The sequence below is a fragment of the Cyanistes caeruleus genome, chromosome 1 (assembly GCF_971803275.1).
Source record: "Cyanistes caeruleus chromosome 1, bCyaCae1.hap1.1, whole genome shotgun sequence".
NCBI lineage: Eukaryota > Metazoa > Chordata > Aves > Passeriformes > Paridae > Cyanistes > Cyanistes caeruleus.
The window spans coordinates 144,727,679-144,745,562 of NC_141701.1; positions in this window are offsets into that span (position 1 = coordinate 144,727,679).

Consider the following 17,884-nt stretch of genomic DNA (forward strand, 5'->3'; position numbering starts at 1 on the left):
TAACAAACTGTATGTTTGTCATGTATTAAAGATATTTTCTTAAAAAGCTGATTGGCTGAATGAACATGGAAATCCACCCTTGCTTTTTCCTATCTCTCATGGTTTGTCTCTTATGCTTAGTTTTAAGTATAACTTACAAAATAAGTGCAGCCAGCGGCATATCCCAGGTGAGCAGAAACTCCATGAAGAATAAAGCTGTGGAATTGAGCATACATATTAATGCCTGTGTATGGATAAAAATCCATAGTATATCTATAAGTTTTCTCAGCAAGGTTTTCTAAACCCAGTCACTTGGGTGTCTTGAAAGTTTAAACTTACAACTTCTGCTGTTTCATAGTACATAAGCAGAAGATTAGTTTTTCAACTGCTCATACCACATTTGGAGGAATTTACACGAATCACTCAGAAGGACAGAGCTACTGCTGCAGCAGTTTTTCAGCTGTTGATCCATTATCCTAAAGATCTAGAGAATTAATCATGTAACTGAACAGAATCTTATCGAGTAATTGTGCCAAGAGGAGTGCAAGGGTCCTGGTAGAAAGGGTAAGTGCTAGTTTGAATTTCCAGGACTGTTCCTCCTGGCTTTTATGCTGGATGCATGTTCTGGGTGCCCCTGGACTGCCTGTTGGACTGATACCCTGGCACATCCCCTGCATGCTCTGTGTCTATTTTCCATAGGAAACAAGCATGGATCAATAGTGTGCTGTGGCCAGGCTTTTGTTTGGGAAATGGAATACTGCCTATGCCCAGCTGTGCCCATGTGAACTACAGGCATAGCAATTTGTGTATCACTTCAACCACCCAAGGAACATCTATTTTCCTGCATCAGATTTAGGGATAAGGGACCTTTATTTGACCATAAAACAATCTTTCAATATCATGTTCTATTGGACTCAGCTGGACTCAGAGGCAAGCCAAAGTAAACAAAATATTTCAGTTTGATAGATGGAAAATATCAGCAGAAGAAGGACAAAAGAAACAGCTGGAACCCTCTCACTGAGTGACACCTTATGAGATGGTCCCTTGTAGATATGTAGCATGGTAAATACCTGAGGCAGAATCTAAGGAGGTAATTAAATGCCTTGTAATTAGAGCAAGATGACTATGATGCTGTTAGACCAAGAGTAAGAAAAGGCTTTTTAAGTCAACATTGAATTATCTCTCTTTTGGACTACATTGGAGATGTATGTGAGATTTGGACCAGACCCCAAAGATCTTTCATGGCCTTCTCTTCCTAGAAAAGTCTGGATTGGCATTTTTCTCCAGCTGGCTGATGGAAGTCCAGGATACTTCATGAGGTTATGAAGGAAAGCCCAAGCACAAGAGTACCAGTAAGCAACGAAAACTCAGGAAATTTTATAACCAAGCGAGTATGATTCTGAGTTTTTATCTGGAAGAGATTTGAATGCCAGAGCTGTCTCATAGGATAGGGTTGTTTGTTTGGGTTTTTAAAAAATATTTGATTTATTATAGGTATTTTTAATATATTCTGAGCATTAAGTATTGTCTTCCATTGTTCACAGTGGGGTGGCCCAGCTCCAAAGACCAGTATCTCCTGGCGTAGCTTGTGTACCAGAGGATAAATAGTTTATAAAATTTAAGGCATTTTCTACAGGTGTACATTTTCTGCATAAATACTTTTTGTATTCTATATATGCTATAAATTCTGTGCTGTGACTCAATATAGTGAAACTATTATAAAACACTATCAAGGTAGAGACCTTTGAAAAAGCAAAACTAATCTACCAAAGAGAGATACACTTACAGATTAGCCTTGGGTGTTTTAAAGCCCCCCAAAGGATTAATGAACATTTCTCTGAATTCCCATTCACTTCAATGGGTTAAGGATTTCTCCCAGTCCCAGCAGTGTTTATGCTTTGTAAACAAATGTTTATAAACATTTTTAGGATTGAGCCATGTTTATGATCAAAAGAACATATTGGACCTGAAGTCACCCACTGTGGAAAATATCACTCAGTGCCTGCTGGATTCCACTTTCACTGCAGTTGATTTCTAAGCTCAGTAAAGCCTGTGGAACAAAATTATGTTATGAAATCTTAACTAAAAATGTTACCACACATATAACCAGATGTCTAAAATGTCAAAAATAAGAGAACTAATGCAGACAGGGGAAAGAAATGATAGATTTTAAATAAATAAAACAGTCATCAGCAAATGACAACCTGAAAATAGCCAGGACTATGAAAGACAAACAATAATTCAATATTTTTTAACAGAATGGAAAAAAATACCATAAGTGACAGATTTGATGACTTTGGTTGACAGTTCCTAGGATATTTAAGATAAGTTCAAATCACAGAAATGGATTCTTGAAGTAATTTCAAGGACAGTCCTTTTAGAAATAAATAAAATTCTCAGTCTCATAAAAATTGCTTGACTCCAGGAAGAAAGGAAAAATACATTGACAATGCAGCCACTTTTATTTAGAGTAGATGGGTTAAAATCATTATGCCCAAAGTGTTGAATTTAGAGTAGATGGGTTAAATTCATTATGCCCAAGGTGTTGAATGCTTTGTGAAAAGGAATACTGTGACTATTGTAAGGGCAAAAGGTGCAAGCACAGAAGAACTGTCACTTTACCAAAAAGTTTTCAGAGAGGGAAATTGCCTAGCAGAGGTGCACAAGTGCTGGTGCTGACATGATGGGAGGGGATGGCATGAATCCCAAGGATATTCAGCTTGAAGCCAGCGGGTTCAGATCCGCCTCACCACTCCTGTTTAAGATGGAAAGTTCCTAAAACCAGGCAGCACCACTTCAGCTGCCATCCTGCACGGGGATGGGCTGACAGCACATTTTGTTAATGTGTTTCTAGGAGGACAGGTTGTCCATGAGGAGGAGCATCCTCCTGCTCCAGGAGAAATGGCACTGCGGGAGCTCTCTGCACTCCCGCTTTGCTTGCATAACTCTGCTGGTATCACTGTACCACTAACTAGGCCACTCAGACTCCCAGGGCTTGCTTGTGCACTGCATTACACAATTTCATGCAGTGACACCCAAATTCAACCCAAATGATTCTCTCTATTCAAAGCAGCCAAGCTGTGCCAGCGCATCATGATGCCTTATGTGCTTTTAATCTTTTACAGGCTGTTGAAAGCCAGCTGGGCATTCCTACATGGTACAACACTCAGCAATACTGTAATTAACCATCATTGTCCAGCCATGTTTTGCTACCTTGACCCGTTTCTAGAAATTATCATGGCAAACACTACAGGAGAAAAAAAAGCCAATACACTTGCTTCTCATAGTGGCCATTGCTAATAGCATCATTGCTGGGAGAAATGTATCTGTCTGCTGCAAGAAATGTATTGCTGACTTTCTTTCCCCAAAGTTCAGAATTGTTCAGATTTTTGATTTTGATGCAGCAGACCAAAGAGTTGAAGGTTTCTACTGAAATGTCACTCTTCATTCCTGTTCTCATTTGTGTCTAAATTTTTTATTAATTACAGCTATTCAGACTTTTCCAGTTGAAAATATTCTTCATGAGAAATTACACTTCCTCTCTGAGAAACATTCTCCAGGAAAAATGTATTAAAGGAAACATTGCCACTGCTGAAAAGGAAAGATTTTCCCTAGAAAGACAACAAAACACAATTCACAAGAGATTTTCAATAGGCAAAGTTAAGCCTTTTGCTATTAGAAAATATCACACAGAGGGTTAAATATAAGTATGGAATTTCTAAGAATAAGAAAAGATGTAGCAGCTGCCCTGAAGAGTTTATAATTTAATTTCTGCTGGTAACAACAGAGAGTTAGGGTTCCTGGGGAGCAGAAAGAGGAATACACAGACCAACCTGGGTGCTGAATCCAGGCCACAATGTGGTTTGCCTCTTGGCTTTGCATGCACAGATAAAATCACTTGTTAACCACCTAAAGCCAGTTAAAGGATTATCCATGCCACAAAGATTGATGCTGTTAAGATGGATCAGAGAAAATGTGGCTCAGGGTTTAAATCAGCCTGGTGATTTGGATGACCACAGCCTGCACTGGGGAGGACACCACCCAAACCCCTGGCAGTCCTTGCCAGCTCTGCCTAGGGAACAGAGAAATCCCCTCCTCATCCCAAATCTGGTGACTGGTTTAACAGAAGCACGGGCACAGGATACACTGATGTGGTCCTGAGGTGAAATCATTCTGCTTTCCATTCTCTGAGGAAGGCAATGTACTGGATAATCTAAACCCATATGCAGGAGTTTCATTTTTAAGTCAGGGATCACCCCAGGGTCTCACAAAGTAACGTGGAAGATGTCAGGTGATGTTATACTGCAAAGCCAGCACTGACATTAAGCAGCTTATTTTCATAGACAGCAAAACCAGGGTGTCAACAGAGTTAACAGAATTTGCTTTCATACTAATCACTTAAGTGGGCCTGACACAAACCCTTAACTAGGAGTTGCCCTGGCATGAAAGAGCCCATATTCACAGTTAATTTCCCTTGGCCTGGAAAGCAGGGTGACCACCTGCAAAACCCTTATAGGACCCAGTTTCTGGTCCACAAGTCATGCCCAGAAACTGGAAAATGTGCATTATCTTAAGACAAAACCATACCTGTAAGCTGAGAAGAGGCTGGGCAAGGTGACTGCAGGGGTTCCTCCCAACATTAAGTTTTCTGTGATTTAATGGTTATTGTCCGTATGGATCAGCAAGTTTTGGTGCTTGAAGTGTTCCTGGGTTCAGCCATGTGCTTGTGTCCATCTAGTCCTTCCTGGGGACAGACAGAGGCTGTGACTGAGCACCCAGACACCCAGCCTGGAAGCACAGACCATGCAGGAGAGCACGGCCAGTGACTCCTGTTATTTTCTGTCTCAGTGGTCTGGAAAACGAAAGCCCAGTAAGGTGGGAGAACTCCTAACAATGCAAAATCCAAGAACAAGAAAACATAAAATGACCTGGAGTGACTGGAACACAAAACCAGGAAGATGCAGTTGTGGAAATTGAGAGACAAAGATGGGGAGATGAGGTTATGATGAAGGTAAGGATGATGTGTGGAGATGGAAAGTTCTGTTTAGGTCTTTTAACGCTGTAAATGTAAACTGGTGAGCACTGGTTGCAAATCTAAATCCAAACACTTCTCATGCTCCTTGGGAATTTAGAAAATAGCTTTGTCCTACACAATTTTGGATTGTTTTCCAGTACAGAAGATTAGCTTTCCTCAAATTTTAAATGTAAAATTAAAAAGGAGCTCACACAAAAATAAATACGCACAATAACTCTGAGCATTTAGACAATACTTATTTTCCTAAATTCTAGCCATAAGTAATATATATTCTTCCTGTCATAACTTTCAAAACAGCTATTTTTGAGAGTTTGGACTTTCAAGAACATAAATATCTACAGCCTGCTCCACATCTCCCTTCTCTCAGGTCCTCTCTCTGTGTAAGCAAATACATTAATGGAGCAGGGAGATAATTGCAAGTTGCCACAGCCACTCAGTTTCCATCTGCTAAATACTGGAGCATTTTAAAAATAGGTGGCACTGAGGCAAACATGCTTTATAGTGAATTAATGCCCAATGGCTCAAGAGTAAAATTTCAATGGAAATGTTTTAATGGAAAGATTTGAATATTTGAAGTTTTTTTTTCCCCCCTTCTTTTCTCCCCACTGTCAGGTGTTTGGTACTCTGAGTTATTTTAGAAGGCCCAAAGCTGGTAAAACTGTAGCCAGGTGACTGCTTTGAACACATCTCATTCTTCTCTTTGGTCTTCAAGACATGAAATTATTGTACATGACACTCAGAGTGTCCTTTTCTTCAGGAATCTGGTTGGCTTTCAGCACCTTCTGATTTTGGAGCCATTTAATTTATTTTTTAAGATACTGTCACATTCTGTTGTTTCCACTGAAATAATTTCAATAAAAGATATTACTTAAAAAAATTGCCAGAGTCACTTCCCTTTTTCCTGTTGAGCCACTGATGGATTTCTAGGCACTCTGAATGACTACCAAAATATGAGGTGATGTAAAGGTCACAAGAAAAAAAACATTTCTTTCAATTTTTTTTTCAATACAATCTTTTTTTCCCAAGGAAGAAAGCTAAACAAATGTGAATAAAGCCAAACAACCTTTGGCTGCATTTTCAAGAAATGAAAATAAATGCTGAACTGTGTCTTGATCTGATAATATGAAATTGTGTCTCTGAGCTGAGGCAAAGTAGATAAATTTAAAATAATTTCCCACATAGTCCTCGCTCTGTATACAGCACCCAGAGATATATTTTTTATGAAAAAATCCAATGCTTCTCCTTTAGAGACATCAAAGGCAAAGAATTTCACAGATTATTCAACTCTCAAATCATTCCTTGTCCCCTCTGAAATCCACCTCATTGAGTACAAATGGTTTATTTTTTTTGATCTAAATGATGAGGATAGCAGAGTGGTGCCTCAGATTTGAAGTAAACAACAAGAAGAAACAATAAATTGTACATTAGAACCAGTCACCCCTGGATGGAAAAGCTGCAGTTGACCCAGGGCCTGATTGTGGAGAAGACCATACCCTAAACTTCTCCAAGATCCCTGTGAGAGTGGAATAGGTTCCTGAATTTTTTGTGTTGAACTTTTATGTCCTCGGATTTTATGGTCTCTGAAGAACCCTCACTGTTCCAAACTGTTCTCATAAGAGGTACAAAAAGGGTTCTTAATGAAAATAATTTCTTTTACTCAAATTGCAGTATGCATTCTCCCTACATTTGTGTGCATATGTGGAACAGTTTTGGAAATGAATGGTAACTGAAGCTTCTGGGGAAAAAAAAGTAATGATAATTCAGATATTTACATATTTATACAGACTTCTGCATTTGTGTGTTATTGAGTAGAAGTTTCCAAACGCTTCAAAACCATCAGGTATTAGTGATGTAATGTGAAGATATATTTAAAACCTTGTGAATCCCTGCAGAATTCATATTAATTGTGGTGTTCCCATCTCATTGAGCACGATCTTCTGTATTTCTCTGGTTGTGCAAACAGTACATTCAATATCAAGTGCAGTGCAGGATGTCTTCCTTCACTACACCTGTATAGGATGAGGAGTGATCAAGAGTGACCAGGTGGATTGAAAAGGTAATTAATTCCCTATATAAAGAGGAGAGGTTAAAAGCATGTATCCCTGTCAATCCTGTGTATCCTAAAAATGTGTATTGTGGTCATATACTCTCTATTTAAATGATTAAACAAAATCATTCTACTTAGACTAATTAACCACCACCAGAAATCTGCCATTTTGAATGAATTATAGAACTATGACTTGAATGTGACAGGCTCTAAAACAAATTTAGTCTTCTACAATGCTGGAAGGAAAATGACTGAAAAGTCCAGGCTATTTGCTGTGTTTATTTTGCTTGTATCTTAGTGAATCACCAACACAGAGTAGATATCAGACATAAAAATGTGACTGGGCTTTGTCCCATGCAGAATGGTTGCCTGGATGTGCTTCACAGTATACAAAAACTGTAATAAAACCCAAGCATGTCACACTACCAGCAATTAATCTGAATAAGAGATGGGATTATAGCAAAAATTTCTGACTGATTTCTAGGGTTTTGATGCAATGACAATACTTACAGGGTGGAGTGAAAGACCTATGATGTCCGTGTAGTAGCAGATTTACCTATGACATTCATTGTAGACTGTGACATTCATTCACAGAGATAATCCAATTAGGAAAAGTACACAGCTTTCCAAATGCTTTTACTAGTTTTAGTGGGGAACTTCAAAAAGATCATGAGGAACAGTTAACCATGGGAAAAAAAATAATAAAAATCTTCTGCAGAGGTCTTAAAACCTTTGGTTCTATCTAAGGCATCTCTTATAATTTTTCAATTCTCCTTCCATCCCACGTAATTGGAGTTTGTGGAAATGATGGAGTTTATTCTCCATTATGTAACTGCAGTTCTTGTGTGCACCAGAGCATATTCTGAGACCAATGTTGCGGTCTTCAAAAATTGTATCTTTTCCTTGCCCATTTTTCTGGGATAAACAGACTTTACTATTCCACATCCTCTCCTTCTAAAACAGGTGATTGTATTCTTTTTCCTACATTGTGACCAAAAGCCCTTGGGCAGCCACATAGCAGCTACTGAAATTAATGGGGGAGTTTTGTTTAACCTCAGCACACACAGATATCTCTGTGTTGGACCATCTCATACCACCAAATACTGTGGGGTTGATTCCACAGTTCATGAATTCACTTGTGCACTGTATTTGTTCCCAGTGAGCTTTACACAATGCTGATCATAAAGGCAGCACAAAATACATTAATATTAATAATAATAATAATACCAATACTAGAATGGCATATTGCAAGTCTAAAGATTTAAACTTTCAAGTTTTATTTTCTTTTTCAGGAGCTGTGAAAACCACCTTCCACACTTTGTTTTTGTCTTTAAGTCTTAATCCATAATTATGGAGAACTGAGGTACCAATGCCAGAGTAACAAGATTAATACCTTTTTGACAGAATTTAATAATATGGTTTTATATTTAATTTTGTTAATAAAATATCTCGCAGTAGGAAACTTTTTTTTTTACTTACCTAAACATTATTGCTTTAAAACAATTTAAGTCATATTTCCTTGTGCAAAGAATTTATTGTGAAGGCCTGTTAGGAACAGGTTTTTATGGGCTTGTGCAGGGATTAGCTTCAACTTAATTTGGATATTCAACCAATTTTGACAACTACAGTCCACCACAGGCTAATAATGCAACCCTTAATTCATTTATCCTATCTTAAATGCTTTGAGGCCTTTAAAATCATGTTATATACATCATCTGGATAATGAAACTCATGTTGGTTTTGGTTTTGATGTCTGGAGAAAATATCCAGCCATCAGTGCAGCTGATAATGTTTTTGCCTAAGTGAGATGAGGGCTGTTGCATAATGTATTAGCAGAGAACGTTGCTCTCACCAGCAAAAACTCAATTTGCAGTACCAAGCTTTCTGCACAGCACATGGGGTAGCAGAAAGCCCTGCCCCTCTGCTGTGTACCAACACTAATAGGTTGAGGTTTTAAGTAATACCTGCTGCTGAAAACACATTTCCAAGCAGAAAATCTCCCTCTTCACGCTGAGGTGTTCCTCAGAATGGCCCCAGAGATGCAGATATCTGCCACCAGCATGTAAAGACAAACCTGTCACACAGCTGCAGCCGGGATCATACCCAGGTCTCAAGGTCTGGAGACATCAGCAGAGCCCCTGGTGCTGGTGGGAGGTGGTTGGGGCCCATTTTTGTGATCCTCCAGAGGGGAATATCCTGAGGAAAAAGTCCAAAGTGCCTGGCTATTGGGAAAATGTGTGGACACCATTGAGCAGCTGAGATCTACAGCTCTATTCAACCTAAATATTCTGTGTGTAGTTGACAAGGGACAGCTTGAACAGTCTTCTGAGGGCTGTGGGTTTGGAGGACCAAGGGGTCTCTAGCCCCACTGTTAATCATCTGTATACATCAGTGACAGATGCAATCAAGTACAAACCAAATCCTCAAATGTAACTGGAGAGCTTCTCCAAACATCTCAGGTAATCACAGGGTTTTTCTTTCATTTACCTCCAAATAGATGCTAAAATATTTCTCTCTACAGGAAGAAATAATGTAGGTATGCAATATTCTAAAAGAAAGGCCATAATTTCAGAAGAACAGAAAGAAAAAACCATTAAACTTGCAAACCTCAGTCTGCTAATCTGGAAAAATGCAGCAGTTTTTTTTAGAGCTATAAATTTATCCTCCTTGCAGCTGAGTGTCTCTAATCCTCTATGGTATCACAATGTGGCATTCCCACATGGCAAGCTTCCATCTTGTTTGTGTGGAAGGAAAAACTCCCACCAGGAGTTTGTGTGGAGAAAAGGATGGCTCCAGACATGAGGAAGCAGCAAAAGGCAACACCTGAGGAGGCTTCACAGACCAGGGAAACTTTTGGCTGTACACCCAACAGATTCCCCTACAAGTAATTGTGTCACTGTGCAAGAATAAAAGCATTCCAAAGCATTGGGTCCAGCCAATTCAAAACCCATCCACCTGCAGAATCCAAGACCATCTCCACTGCGAGATTCAATTGCAAAACTAGAGACCCAAGGATATAAAACTAACACATCACTGTCAAGGCTGTGATGAAAGAGGAAAAAATCCATTTTTCAGTTTAGGGGTGTGTGTAAACTGTGTGAATATACGTACAGAGCCATAAAAAGAAAGGTGGAGTATGTTTCAAAGCAAGTCAGGACTTTTTCCTTCAGTATTACAAGTGATGTGGAAAATATCCCTTGCAGCTACTGTGGGATAAATTGCAGTATGATCACAGATATGGATCAGATAAGCACAGAAAGCTGATGAGAGTTTAAATAAACTCAGTCCACCTTTTCCTCTGACTTTACCTCCATTGGTTTTTTCTTTCTTCTAAATCATAATGGTGTAATCAAAGGGGGAAAAAAAATCTCTTGTTAAAAAGTATATAAACACATTTGTCCAGAAAACCCATGGCAGCAAGCTTGAGTAGGAGCTTTTTTGCCTATGCCAAGAAGAAAAAAACAAGAGTTTCATAGGATCATTTAGATCCTAAGGATAAGACCTTTAAGAAAATCAAACCCAATCACGAAATCCATACAACCCTTAAATTTTGTGTGGGAAAAGTAAATATATTTACTGATAAAACAGAATTTGATGGACCCAGAGTACATTCAAAGCAAGTAAAATGAAGGTTTTTTCACTTACCAGGTTACACTGTGGATCTTGCTGCTGTGGGACTTTCTGGATGCAAAATGTATAAAGCAGATGAAACAAAGGCCATAAACCAAGTCCACCAAACACTGAGAAACAGCTGAATCCTCTGTCCCAGGAATCCTCTACCCTGCAGACTGGCAGAGCCAGGAGTGCACAGCTCAGGAGTAGGCACTGCTCTTCTCATTTGCTTTCTGCTGGCACCTACAACCAGCTAATGACACCAGCACAGTGCTGGGCACAGCAGACATTTTCTTTAACCCAGCAGAATGATTTTTATGTTCTACTTCAGTTCAGTTTGATTTTCACACTTACTGTACTGCAACTTTTCTTCAAGCAGAAAGGATACAGGCTGTCAGCTGGCATTATTGGAGTCTTTTAGCTGTCAGGGAGGAATTCTCTGCCCACAAGTATAAAACAGCTTTGCCATACCTGAATTTATGCTTCATGTGTTTTTAGTAGGTCATGGGCGTTTGTAGTGGCACAGAGTTTTTGATGAGCACCTGCAGCTCCATACTCATATACCGTAAAAAAATGAGGTTGTGGAATTAAGCTATTTTCAAAAACAAAATGGAAAGCACAATGCAGCTGGAAACATAATGCAAGAAGAGAAGAACATGTCATTTTAGCTGTCTAGAGAACTAGACCATGTGTGTACATCTGTGATTTTCTGAGGGATTTAAATCTTAATATCAGCAACACAGTAATGTTTTTATTAAAACCATACTCAGGCATTTCCCAAATCCAGTATGTATTTTTAATTACAGTCACTTCTATTTAAGCCCTCCATTGTATTTTAACATCTTTGCTTCTTGGCTTAGTACTGAGTAGCATGAAGGTCAGTGCTTAAAGCAGGATTGCAGTAAATTGCACTTCTCCAACTGCACTTTCAATGTACCTTTATCAAAAATCTTCCAGGAAAACTGCCATTCCTGCTAGTGAAAAATTTCATATGCTAGCTGGTCTCTGTCTCACTACGTCCCATTCACTGTCAGAATTCAGAAAATGGCTCAATTAGTAGAGAATTTGAGAGAAGTTGCTGCAGGAGATTGTGAGGAGAGATGCCAGCAGATAAATGTGAGTCATTTTTCAGCTCAGGAGGCTTCAGCTGTGATTGCACAGACTGATTCTACTTAATTCATTTCTTTCTTTCCATGTATGTGAGGAAGACAGCAGGTGAAGAGTAAAATACAAAAACCGGAGCAAAAATGGGTTATTAAAGTGAATCAAAGTAACAACCAGCTGGGCAAGTACACAGGTACATTATCTATGATTCATGAGCCTGTATAGCTTTAAAAATGCCATCAGCCAAGTGATGACTATATGGAGATGATAGTAAATGCCCAAAGCTTCCTCAATTTCATAACTTTCTCTCTAAGTCCCTGAATTCACCCAGCTCTCTGCAGGTCTGAATGCTGCTCTCGATCTCCTCTGAGCAGTGGCTGGCTCAGAGCCCTCTCGAGCTCCTACCCAGCCTGAATGACTTTGGGATTAGTGTCTCCTCTTTAAAAAATACACTTTGTCTCTCTTGGGAATGGAAAAATAAGCAGTAGAAAAGAACTTTGGAGATGGCTCCCCAATAAACACTGAATGTGGACACTAGAACTGAAGAGTTCCCAGACAGATCAGAATCTTGAATGTATTGATCAACAGATCATTTAATTGAGGTGATAAAAGGAATTCACTGCCCTGTGGTGTGTGGGGAAGTAACTTGGTGAAGAATGATGTTCAGATCTAGTTTTCATCATGGGGGCACCACTAACAACAAAGCAGAGCCTGTCCATCTGCTGTCCAGTGTTCAGCACAGGGAGGAGAGGTTACCTGCTGCTGAGGACTGTGTGTCAGGTGAGCAGTGTCAACCCCTTTTTAGAGAAGGACTGTGAAAACCCATTGTTCATTTCCCAGCAGTTTAAGGTGTGAACTGCCTTAATTGTCCTGGTGGAGTGATTTCCTTCCAGCAGAGAGTGTCCTGCAGGAATTCCCCAACTGAGGGATGGATTTGCAGCCAAATGCTTTAACATAGCTAGGAAGAAATTTAAAAAATCAGATGTAGATGACATGGCTTACAAAACAAAACAAAACTGACAATGAGCAGCCTCAACTGAACTCATGCTCCTGACTTGTGAGGTTTGGTCTCTAGGTGTGCACTAGGAAATTAATACCTTAAACTGTAGAATGAGTTTTATAGGGAGAAGAATGAGAAAATCTAAATTTTCAGGAACTGACAGGAATTCCTGATGAAAATCAAACTGTATTCTTCCATTGACTTCAACAGGAAAAAGATATTTCATGCTGAGATTGTAAAGAATTCTTTTGGGGGAAAAAATGCCAGTAAGATATTAAAGACTGATTGAAGCAAAAACTTTCTGATAAAAGGAGTGGAATCCACATATTTCTTACTTTCACAAAAAAAAAGACATTTTGTTTGTTTCCATCTGTCAAAAAAATTCAGTTTAACATCACAATATATGAATTGGATGTCTTCTGGGTGGAAATGATGTTTTTAAAATGTAAAGATAGGCACTTAATACGGTTAAAATGATGTAAGCTGGAGCCTGAATTTGCGGTAATTTAGCTCATCTGTGGTAACTGCCTGTGGGGAGACTTGTACATGGTTATAAATGTGTGGTAATTTGAGGTTGCCTATCCCTCTTCTGAATTCCCCCTTTTGGAAGTAAATGATCTTACATTTACTGATGGGTAAGAAGGTGCACAGCTATTGCTAAGTAGCCAAGCACTTGTGGCAGCTTGTTTGCATGTCTTTAAGACCAGCTAATTACAGTAGGGAGGAAAAAAAAGTTATTAGAGCCATAACAAAGCACTTGAAATTATCAAAAGAAAAATTGTTTTATTTATTGAAATTTAATCTTTTATAGATTTCTTGCCATGTAAATATCCAAGATTTTTTTACCATTCTTCCTGATTCACTAGACATTATTCACAGGTATTATTCAAAATTTCAGTACTTGTAATCTAGAAAACCTAGTGCCACTCCAGAGTAAATAATCCTTTTTACTTCTGCTCTTTCTCATAGCTGACTGAAGTGAGACATTTTTGTTTAGATTGTAAAAACTTTTACATAATTGTGAACTCAAAGACTAACTTTATCTTCTATTTATCTTTCTGATTTGAGACCATTTACCGTTCTACAGAAGAGATGGAGGTCTACTACACCATGATAAAGAGCAGCAGACTCTATTGGCAAGATATGAATGTCATCATTTGTGAAGAATTAGGTTTATTTTCTGTGGACCAACCCTCATATAAAGAAGTGTTCAGGATTTCAGGCAGAAATATGCACCAAAATACAAAATTCCTACTGGAACCTGTTAAGATCTGTGCCCAAAAGAAGCAAGTAATGAGTTGGGATCTCCTTACTATGGATCCTATGGAACCAAAATTTTACATGGATTCAAGAGGAGACCTGGAAATGACAGTGCTGCCTTGCAGACTTGGATCTCCAGTGTCTCCAGCCCCCTTCCTCTCCCTTTCAGTAGGTCTAACCCTAAGACAGGAGAGAAATGAAAAACAGAAAAAGAAAGTTTGAGAACTCATCTGAATTGAAAAATTCTGTATTTAGTTTTTCCAGTAACACACCAAACCGTTTATATACCAATATACCATTTATTTTCACAACAGTTGTTCTGTACTCTCCCTCCAGTAACAAGAACTGTTGACTAACTTTACCGGAAATCTCCTCTAATTAAAAGTGGCCGCAGAGTTAGCCTTTCATACAAACATTAAATTAGAAGTGTCCACAGGGTTGCATACAAATCAGAATCCACAGGTGCCAGCCAAACCACATGCCGTAGATGTGGCTTTGTAGGAAGAACCCAAGAATTTTCATTCCAAAACCACAGGTACCTACTCCTATCTTGTTTGGCTCCAGTGGTAATAAAGCTGAAAACTTGCATGGGAACCAGCGACCCTGTGGCCACACTGTGGAGGACATCTAATACCCCATTCCCTGGCTGGAATGAGTGAACAGCCAACCTTGCCACTCACAAGACAAGGTGTCCCTTGAGGAATTTGAAATTGCTGATAATTTCTGTAATTCACAGGGGCTGTTCTACCTTGCTCTTTAGAAACAGCTCACATGCACGTTCCCCAGATTTCTGTTCCACTTATGCAGAATTGTAGAGAAGGGGAGACAAAGTTCGGGATGAGTGATGTCCTCCTGACTTCATATGCTTTTTTTTTTTTAAAAAAAAATAGGAGAGGAATATGTGAGGCTGGAAAACAGGCAAAACTACATCTGGCATCATTTCATCTGAGCAAACTTTCCACAAGAGTGAGTGAAGTTCCTGCAAAGCTGGAGAAAAACTGCTCCACCCCCTGCACACCCACCAGGCTTATCGGATCAGTCATGCTGCAGGAACCTGCCTTGAAGTTCTTGGCCTCATAAGGATCCTGAACACACACTGGTATCAGGTTCTTTCCCAGTGTTTCCAAAACACCAGGAGAGAGCTGATTCCCTATTCCTTTTCAAGTTGCTCCTGAAGTGGTGCAAAGCTCAGTTTGAATGCCTCGCTCCCATAACCAAAGCAGGTGAAGATGTCTCACGTCTCCCCTGATCTACACACAAAGTTTTCAGGATGAGCAGTGATGTCTCCTGAACATCAGAGATCACAGACAGCAGAAAAAAACCAGCATGTCTTGTGGGGAAATAAACATTTCATAATTGCTAATGTTTCCTTTTGGGTAAGTGAAAAGCCTGAACACATTAAGAAAAAAAAAAATAATTTAATTTCTAGTTTAAATACAGCTGCAGTAATTCTTATACACCACACAGCTGTTCAGAGGCCTGGCAGCTGTCCATAGCTTATGTGTCCTATCATGTATTTTCCAGTATTGTCCTCTTGACACATAAAGACTGTCTTTAACTGTTGGGAAAAGATAGTAGTCCTTGAGTTAAATACGTTTATGTCTCATCACTGTTGGCTTTTGCACCAGCTGAGCCTCTTCACCTACCTCCCTCTGACCATGGTCCTGTTAGAGAGGAGAGTCGTGGGTTTTTTATTCCTTTGTTTGATATAATCCTCTGTGCTGATGGCTGACCCCAAATTGCACACTTGTTTGTTAGACACAAACTAAAATCATAGCTAACACACATTCATATTGTGTAAATAAATGGATGACAAATGTTTTGACCAAAACACCAACAGATGTGCCAGTCCCACTGCCAGTGCAGAGTGGGAAGGGTGGCTGACAAGTTTTCCAGCCAGCATGTGGTATCATTCAGAATTCACTTCATAGAGAACAGAATTTCTGCTTTTATAGATAAAATGAGAATAAAGAACATCTTAGCCTGTATCATGAGTATTTTTGTAAATAAGCTTCTCATTTTTTCTTGCTTACTTTTGTTCCAAGCAAAAATAGATGTGGTTGAAATGCTGTTGCTCAGACTGCACGGAGAAAATGCACTATAATGTTTAGCTAAAGATGTTGTGCATCTCTGGGAAAGGTTTCCTCCAGTCTGGCTTCTGACATTTTCCAAAGTACAAGATGCAAAAGCCTCACGAGGTGCTTGTGCAACAAGGGCACCATTTTCCTCTTACACTTGGGGAAACTGAGGCTGGAGACAAAAAGCTCTCCATGCTCGTGCCTAGTGGTGTTCCCTCAGCAGCTGTACAGGGACACTTCAGAGAAGGACAAGAGCACAGGTAAGGGGCACATGGCTGTGGGTAAGCTGTGCCTCTGGCCAGGACTGGACAGTCCTGGTTCAGCTGGTGTTTTTTTACCCTTACCTGGCTCTGGGTTGGTGCCAGCCCATGTCCAGCCAGCTCAGAGCACAGCCAGAGAAGTGTGGTGTTTTCACCTGTCTTTGTAGGTGCTGCTTATCTCCCCTGTTATTATGGAATATAAAATGTACCTTAAAAGAACATTAAGGTTTAGCAACAGACAAGCCAAGCTTTGCCTCCTTCACACATGGCACTGAATCTATTTTTCCATTGTGCTGTTGTCTTTTTTCTTTTTTTAAAGCCATAGATTAGCTTCTGTATCACTTGCTAGCCCCACCTTGCCTCCTCCCATATTTGTATATTCTAGCATATCAAAGCAAGACGTTTTCACATGATAAGCTCTCTTCTCTCTCTGCAGCTTGGGTAAACAGTTTTCCCAGAAATGTTTCACTCACTGCTGCTTTACATACGTCACTTGTAGTTTGGAGTTGAAGTCCAGTTTTTACTAGGTAACTACTGTACAAAAGGCATTCCCTGGTTCTATTTGCCCTTAATCTGGGTAGCAGTAAGATCAACCACAAGTTACTATTCCTGTGTACCTAAAGATACAGAAAAAATATTAGTTTAGAGACAATATGTTATCGTATTTATAATACATGTGCCCTTTTTAGCTATTCACTCCTGGGCACAGGGAAGTTCATTTTTAACCTTAATTTTGAGCCCAGTACCTTTTGGCATATGAAAGTATGTAGCACTGAAGTTTGTTTACAGAATTATTCATTTCCTGGATTTTTTTATTTATTTTTTTTTTTAAATTAAAAGAAAAGAGGAGGCCTGCTGGGGCCCAGCAGGTGAGCAGCTCATTTCATGTACCAGCTCTTCATCCTTTCTCAGAAGAATATTACGTATTGAACAGCAAAAATACATTTTGGACAGACTCTGTACTTGGATTTTCAAATGCTAACAAGATGGTAAATGGGAAGAATTTATTTCTAGAAGAAAGCTGCATACTTCTCTCAGCCAACAACTAACTTTAGACACTCCAGGTTTGAGACTTGTCTGTCCTGTTTCTCCTCAGGTCTCCCCACAAGTTTTTATAGAAAGGGAATAATGACGGCTTCTGCAAGAGCAACAGAGCTGGGATTAACCTGATGGCATCTTTCAACTGCAGCCTTTTCACACTAGCATATTTGCAATTTCTTTGGTACCATAGGAAAGATTGGTTTTCTTTTTCCTTTCTTCAAAACTGGGAAGACTTTTTGGTCAAATTTTCAAAATGTCCACACCAAAGATTGTGACTGTCCCAAAATAAGTTGCAGCAATGGTTTTGCAGTTTCACTTAGAGGTCATTCCTCCAGTTTCCCTCTTTAATTATTCCTGACAGACAGCAGCATATCCCTTGCTCCAGATTCTCCTTCATGTTACTTCATAGGCTTCTGCAACGCCCTTGTCTTTTTCCTGGTGCTTACACCCTCCACTTACTCATAGGTA